Below are 8,439 nucleotides of genomic sequence, written 5' to 3'. Positions count from 1 at the left end.
AGTTACAAAAGGTTGCTTTAAATACCAACTAGTCTAGCGTAAATCCCTTTCTACTAATTACAGAAATGTCCAAGTAAGTTGTCCACTTACTAGTGTGGACACTATTCCTATGGGAAGTTGAGTTCAATTCTCAACATGGACAAATGTGGAGGCTCACGCTTCACACATTATACTACACATGTTGCACCTAACTACAAAGCCATATTCTTTGCAGAATGGGGAAATTGTCACGGACACACCAACCCTAGACTAAGACGAAGCATGAATGACAAGCCTATGACCGATAAGGTTACGAATGTGGAACTCAAAGTACGAGGCTAGAAACTATAGAAGTTGTAAGTAACTAGAGAGCATGAAGACAAATATGAAGATAAAGGAGATAATATGGCATGAAATGAAGAAAACTAGATTGATATGTCAGTGACTAGCGTTGAATCCTTTGAAAGGGATCAAGGAAGTTACAAGTATTTATACATGTTTGTGGCCTCTACATGTTCCATGCATCGACCCATTTTCATGCAGAAGCTTCTAAAAACTCCTAGAACTTGGAATAGATAATCTACTAACAATCTACTAACATATAAATAATATGACCACGTATTTGCATGTGTTGGTTAGAATATAACACTTGACTATATACAAGAGGTGAAGAGTTCAAATCTTGACATGATTATTGTCATGTCCGTGACAGAAACCGTACACATCGATACATGTTAGAGCCCATGTCGTTATGTGCCATTCATACCATTCTTTCCATGTGAGTTAGCTCACATGCATTGCGATGTGAGACAAGGCATTGGGGCACAAGTGATGAGAGTGGTCGGCTATGCACACTTTGCCCTAAACAAGTTCGCGATTTTGAGTATCACACTTTGATACAATGCTCTGCCTTTGATAATATTTGACCATGCTTTCCACATCTCTTCGACCAAGCCCAATCCTTGCACAAATTTCTCTCACAACCACAATGTGCACTCTTGATTACAACATTCATTGGTAAAGTTCTTGAACATCGAGAGTCATTACTCAGTTTCACATGTATCACGTGAAATGTAATATTTTTGGTCTCATAGGTCATATTTGACCTCCGAAGACGATAATATAATCTCTCTCTCTCTCTCTCTCTCTCTCTCTCTCTCTCTCTCTCACCTGCTCTCCAGTCACGACATTACATACTCAACTACTCATATGTGTTCACACTCTAGTTGAGTTTGATTCTCAACACGCCCCTTCAAGCTCAACTTGGTGTAAGTCAGCTTTCGGTTTTGGTGTATGCTTTGGCCTTGATGTCCAGTTTTCGACTCCGCTAGTGTCTGTCTTTTGTCCACTTTCGGCTTCACTAGTGTCCGATGGATTTTCGGCTTCACTCCCCCTCAAGCTCGGCAAGTCGGAAGTCAAAAGACCAAGCTCCGACGAAAATTGTTGAAACTTGTCTGCCCCTAAGGCTTTCGTGAAGATGTCGGTTGTCTAAAGATTCATGTTGATATGTTGAAGGTCGACATCCCCTGCAAGGACGTGTTCTCGGATGAAGTAGTAGTGCACCTCAATGTGCTTTGTCCAAGCATGGAAGACTGGGTTCCAAGGATATAGTTGAAATTGTCACAGTAGATCAAGATTGGGTCGTTCATGGAGACATATGCAATGGTGGAAAATTTTAAAGGTTGGGTTCTTAAGAAATGCTTCTTCAATACATTGGTAACAAGGCAAATGACCTCATTGCTGGGTTAGTTGTTTTTGGTATTCAAGCACTCAAGTTTTGCAACAAAGAAAATCATGGTATAGCAAATGACAAAAGAGGTGGGAGGCCTACAATGACCAAGGTAATGTGGTCATTGATCATAAATCCCAAAGATTCTCTCATCAAAATCTTGTCTCACCCTATACGAAAAGGTTAAAAAATTAGTGCTTTCTTGCGAGGGTTAACTTATATTGGAACAATAACATCCCTAAGTTAATTGTTACATAGTTGAAAAATGTCCAAAAGTGCTTGCTTATGAAATTTCGTCATGTTGGGCTACAAACTCCATACATGTTTTTACGTCTTCACACTAGATCATGGTCATGGAAAGGTTTATTGAGTGCATACTTATAATTAAAAAAACAAAACCCTCATCAAGTTCCGAAGATTGCATATGAAGCAAGTAAAATAAATTCAAAAGACATGTAAAGGCATAATTCTAGGTTTCGAATGGATGCAAGATATGGAAAAATGGATTAGAAACACATTTGCTTCTGATGCATCAATATAGTTGTTTTTGAATGAGACTTTTTAGCATTGCAATGTAGTAGGGAAAGATCTGGATGCTCACATTTACTGGGTTCTATATTACACATGTTGCACCAAACTACTGAATCATCTTCTTTTCTAAACAGGGAAACCACACCCTTCTCTAGATAGGGAAACTACAACGCATTACATTTGACCTAAAATTGTCAATCTGATGCATCAGTTACACACATGCCTCTCACAACCACAATGGGCACCCTTGATTGCAATGTTTATCAGGAAAATTCTTGGACATCAAAACTCACTACTCAAATGAATTACCTATGTAGCTCTGCAAATCTTCACGTTATATATGGATTCAGACACAACTTTTAGGGATATTGAACTTTCTAGTTCACGATCTAAGATCATATGAGCAAGCTAATGCACATGCAAAGTGTGGTGAATTTACAATGTTTGTTAAATACGTCATAAAACATGAGTGTATATGTGGTTCTATTATTCGAGTAGCCTAGTTGAAAAGTCTTGGTGGGGATGAAGAATAATTGCCTTTTTGTGTAATACCATCTGAGTGTTCTTATTGTGATTCATTATATGGTTGACACATATATCTCATAGGTCAATTCATTATTGAACAAAGGAAAGTCTTGTTTCAACCAAAGAAATTTTGGCCAATGGAAAGGAAAGTTTAGATTCCGTACTTAGCTCACTAGCACAAATGATGACACCACTATATCGCATTGCCCAACAAAGTGTTTATTTCTAATGCATTTTGTCGATATCTTCATTAAGTTCCGCACATTTGATATTTTGAAATCATTCTTTTAACGACACGTGTATGTTCCTCTTTTGCTCCCATAAATATATAGCAGTATAAAGATATTTCGCATCATCAAGATAGGTTGGAGTCTACGATGATATTGTTGGCCTTTATATGTCATCTTTTCGGATATTCTTATTTTCATTCGAAGCACGTGATTGTAAAAACTCTTATTACAATGAGTTTATTATATCAAAATGCTCGCAAAATGGAGTGCATCATGATTCTCCAAAAGTAGTGTGGACCTAGTGACCTAGGGTGATTCACATTTTAAGAAAACAAAACTCATGAACAAACCAGCATCACCCATGAGCACTCGTTAACTAAAAACCAAATGTTCCACATTCAAAAACTGATCATTCAATGATCATTTTAGAATAGAGAACGAGTGTTATATTCATGAAATCTTTAACACACATGATGTGGACGTTTTATACATAGTGAATTCCCCATCGCGCCTTAAAAGCAAGGCTCACCATACTCAACAACTTTCTGTAAAATTCCTATAGTTGAACTGTTGAATGCATAACTTGGTTCATATCATGGTCGTGATTTTTACGTCTTAAAACTCGAATGTTTTAGTTTTAATCCTGATTCCAAGGTTGATCTCTTAGGTAGTTATTCGAGTTGTAAGACGGGATTAAAACTAAAACATTTAGGGTTTAGTTTCAAATATCCTGGATCATGTGGGAATTCTCCTTAATTCTAAAGGTTTAAATATTTCGTGTTGGGCTTGCCCTCGAGATATTATTGACATCAGTTCTTTTAGTCTAAAAAATAGTTTCATTTCATATGTGCCTACTTTTCTTCATTGGATTTGGTGAGAAATGAGACTTTGTTCTTTGTACCTTCCCACACTCAAATTATGCTTCTAATGACAAGTGTCGTCCTTTTTCCCCAACGTGAAGAGTGAATTATTAGCTTTATGAATGTTTTGTTCAACTTTCTTACCACTCTTGGAAGATAACTTATGATATGTTCAAATGATGTGAGCACATTGTTTTATGTCACAAAGAGTGTGCAATGTAGAAGCAAAATATGCCATGAGATATTATTGCCTGCAAAAACATTAAATGATGAGCATTGAGTTGCATGAACTTTATGTACAATAATAACGTGACTCACTCATGCACACATAATGACGAATATTCTTCGCTATCAAAATATGAAGAGAAATGAGACGCTACATTTCATGTTCATGTGACGCGTGTACATGATACATATGTATACCATGGACAGATAAAGACTTATTATTGGTTGTCGAAGTATCGAGAGAAATGACAAGCAAACATCCATGTTTATGCGGATGTGTGTACACAATATGCATATATATATATATAAATATGATGGACACATTAGCCCAAGTAAGCCTACAATATACATTAAAGGAAATGATGTGGACATTGAATATAGAAGTAGTTTAAGCAAATATACTTCATTTATATTATCTCTTAGTTTGTTTCCCTTTAAAATCTAGTGGCCTTTGAAGGAGGGGGGGGCACTCAATATTATATCGTTCTTTATTGATCGTTATATTTCATAGCTTGACCAATAATAAGCTAAGGTAATGCGTCACTCTATTTGCACATGACAAAATTACAAACACTGAGTGGTTATGTTCTACTTTTGTTTGGGTACTCTAGGCTACTTAATTAACTATTAATGTAGATGGAATTGTAATCTCAACATGTTTCTCCTATTAATTCACATTCTTTAAGCATAACATATTTAGAAATACTAGCTTTCAATATGTATTAAAGTGAACCACCATAACCTTGCACAATATATGAGACACCAAATTGCTAGTATCTTAGAAAATATAATATCATGTTTGGCCCTTAAGATAAGTAGCTCTAATGAAACTCTTGGCTTTGAAGTCTAGAGGGGTTAACTATGGTACATAGAGACGAATAGCATTTATCAATAAAATCATGTCATCATCAATTAGAAATGGAAGTTTGTCACATGTCCGGTTTACTTTTCAAGAAACATCATAAAATCAAAACAAACAACAAGTCCAAAAAATGCATTCTTTTAGCATTGATGCTCCCTTTTATGGAAAAGGGATGATCCCTAGGTTTCATGGACATGTCACGACTCGAAAGTTTCTCACTTAAAAAGTTCTACTCAAATAACAAGATTTGATCAAAATTTGACAAATTAAGGTACTCCACTAGCACACATGGAACAATGTTAGTGGGCCTCGAAAGTTTCTCACTTAAAAAGTTCTACTCAAAAAACAAGATTTGATCAAAATTTGACAAATCAAGGTACTCCACTAGCACACGTGGAACAATGTTAGTGGGTCTCGATCCGCAAAAAAGTCATATCACATGAGTATAATAAAGTTTCGAGACCCCTTTAAGATAATCTCTCTCCTAGTATTATGAAATCCTCCACCTATTACCTATTGCCAAGTCATATAAGATCAGGTTACCCAAACCCAAATAACACTTGCATCAACATTCAACACATATCCTACAAATCCGAAACACTTTTGTGCTTGAAACCATCACAATTGAGTTGTTTTAACTTTTCTAGGAGAACATTTCGAATACAGGAAACTTCATTCAAATTTTGGAAACACGTGATGGCTACATCGACGTATATGAATCTCATATATTACATACAAGTTTTGACATAGAAATGTAGAACTCAGATTCCATATGTATTTACAAAAAGCTCAATTCTTTTGAACTTGGGTGATGAGAAAGCACAACAAATGTGAGTACAACAAACCTTCTTCATTTAAAATTTGGGAATTTGGATTCCACGTGTACTACAAAAAAGCACAAGGGCTTTTGAGCGCCGAGGCTTCGATCAAAAAGCAAAACAAATGGGCATAAGGACATCACTTACACAAACTTAAGAGACTCCAATACAAAAAACCCAACACAAGGGGAGGATAGCAAAGAGCAATGAGATGTCCATACACCTAGGTTATAGCTTTGAATGTCCATAATATGATTCCATTGGAATGAATGCACATCAATAAACTACAGGATGACCAATATTCCTCGGTACAATTGAATTCACACAAATTAACCAAGGGACAAACCAATATTACGGCAATTAAACTATTACGCTTTCAAAGGCATGACCCCCGGCAAAATATGGGCACTCTTATAGATTGTATGGATAGATGCCCAAGCAAACGAGCTTGTCCATACATATATGATACACACACACACATTATATCATGTGAAATAAAATGGAAACTAAAAAATAGACCAAAAAATTCCTTGTTATTTCCACAAGGGAGCAAATAAATGAGTTTGCCAATCGATTTATATATAGAAGAGAGGATTCGAACTGTATATACTACCACGTGAAAAAGGAAATGAAAAAATACAACAAAAATTCCAGGTTATTTCCATGAATGAGGAAATGTCCAACTTCATTTATCTAAGAGGATTTGAACCGAAATATGCCTATCTATCATCTAATAATAATCTATTTGAGAGTTTTTGGTCTCTTTCTTCTTTTTCCCCCCACAAGGGGAAATCATAATGCCAATTTCCAAATGTGGCCTTCCTTTCTTCTTCTTCATCAAAGAGAAGAAGCAAAAAGTTGAAGAGGTAAAAAAATAAAACAGCATGTAAAAGCCCATTTCTACCCAACCAGAAGATGAAAAGGAACAAAACAAGAAGAAGAAGAAGCTTAAGCTTTTCTCCAATGAGGGATACCATTTCCACTTCCACCTTGTAGATAACCCCTTGACTTCCAATTATGACCATTTTCCAAGTCCGTCTGGCCAAGACTACCTTGACTTCTAAGAATATACCCCCCTCTTCACTATACAACGGGGGACCATTTTCACGTCCACCTCGCCAACACTTCCTTGACTTCCGAGACTATACCAATCCGCCACACTCCTTGACTTACAAGACTATACCAATCCACATTCGCATCTCCTTGACTTCCGAGACTATACCAATCCACATTCGCCTCCCCTTGACTTCCGAGAATATACCAATCCACATTCACCTCTCCTTGACTTCCACGACTATGCTGATCCACATCCACCCTTGACTTCCGAGACTATACCAATCCACATCCACCTCTCCTTGACTTCCAAGACTATACCAATCCACTTTGACTTCCGAGACTACACCAATCCACATTCACCTTTCCTTGACTTTTGAGATAATACCAATCCCCGGCACTCCTTGACTTCCGAAACTATACCAACCCACTTGAGTTCCGAGACTATACCAATCAAATTCTCCGATACTAGTTGACTTCCGAGACTATTACCAATCCACATTCGCCTCTCTCGCCTATACCACTTGGTCCACCTCCATTGCTACCACTCCTCCACAATTTGCCTCCTCCCCACTACCATTTGGCTGCCAATTATTATATACCCAATTCTCGCCTCTGCCCATTGCTCTTGACCTAATCGTCTGCTTGACTTGTTCTGTTCTCCCTTCACAATCTGCTTGACTTTTTCTCCCTTCACAATCCTCTTGACTTTTGCCCTTGGAAGCATCTGACTTCCTACTCTAGCTTGACCTTTTGAAGCCGGTTGACTCCCTCTTACTCTCTGACCTATAATTACCACCTCATCTCTTGAAAACCACTCTTTTGACCTCTGAATTACCACTTCATCACTTGAAAACCACTCTTTTGGACCTCTTCAATACCACACCATCTCTGAGACCAACCACTCTTTTGACCTCTAATATATGTCCCCAATACCCACCTCACTTCTGAAACCACTTCCAACATCTAAATACCGCTTCACTTTAGAAACCACTTTTCACCTCTAATATGGACACCCCCTTTTGACCTGTGATACCATGGTTTTGCTAGGTTTTTGATACCATCTTTAAGCTCCTCTTCTTCTGTCTATTGGCCTGCACATGCTGCCTCTTCCTCTGTTGGACTTTCAATGCCTCTTGATAATACTGGAGCTGTGAGGATGCAGGGGTCTCATTGATGAGAAACTCTAATGCTTTCACTAGATGGTATCCATCCAAATGCTGTTGGGCTCTCTTCAAAGGGTGGTTTTCTGACCTTGCGCTATTACCGCTGGTTTTCGGAAGCAGGAAATGGGAGAAGGAAGAGGATGATGCTGATGATGATGTGGAGCTATTGCCTCTGTGGATGGGATTCAAATTCAGGCAAAGGTTAGGGTTAGGGTTAAGGTTAGGGTTAGGGTGTGTTGAAGAGGTTATGGTTTTCCATATCTCATCCAAAGAAGAGGATGAAGACGCAACCGAGGTATTCGCAGTAGTACTCTGAAGAGACGGCTGATCCTCTAAAGAGAGTAAATTGATTCTCTGCTCTTCTACATTTGCCATAGCCATAACTTGAGCAGAAGATGTTACCAATGATGGTATTCCCGATAATATCGAACAAGATGATGACGATGATGCCATAATGGAGA

The sequence above is a fragment of the Azolla caroliniana genome, unplaced genomic scaffold (genome assembly GCF_043228905.1).
Source record: "Azolla caroliniana isolate FFs.n. ecotype wild unplaced genomic scaffold, voAzoCaro1.0.p SCAF_7, whole genome shotgun sequence".
In the NCBI taxonomy this organism is placed as follows: Eukaryota; Viridiplantae; Streptophyta; class Polypodiopsida; order Salviniales; family Salviniaceae; genus Azolla; species Azolla caroliniana.
This window is presented reverse-complemented; position numbering follows the sequence as displayed.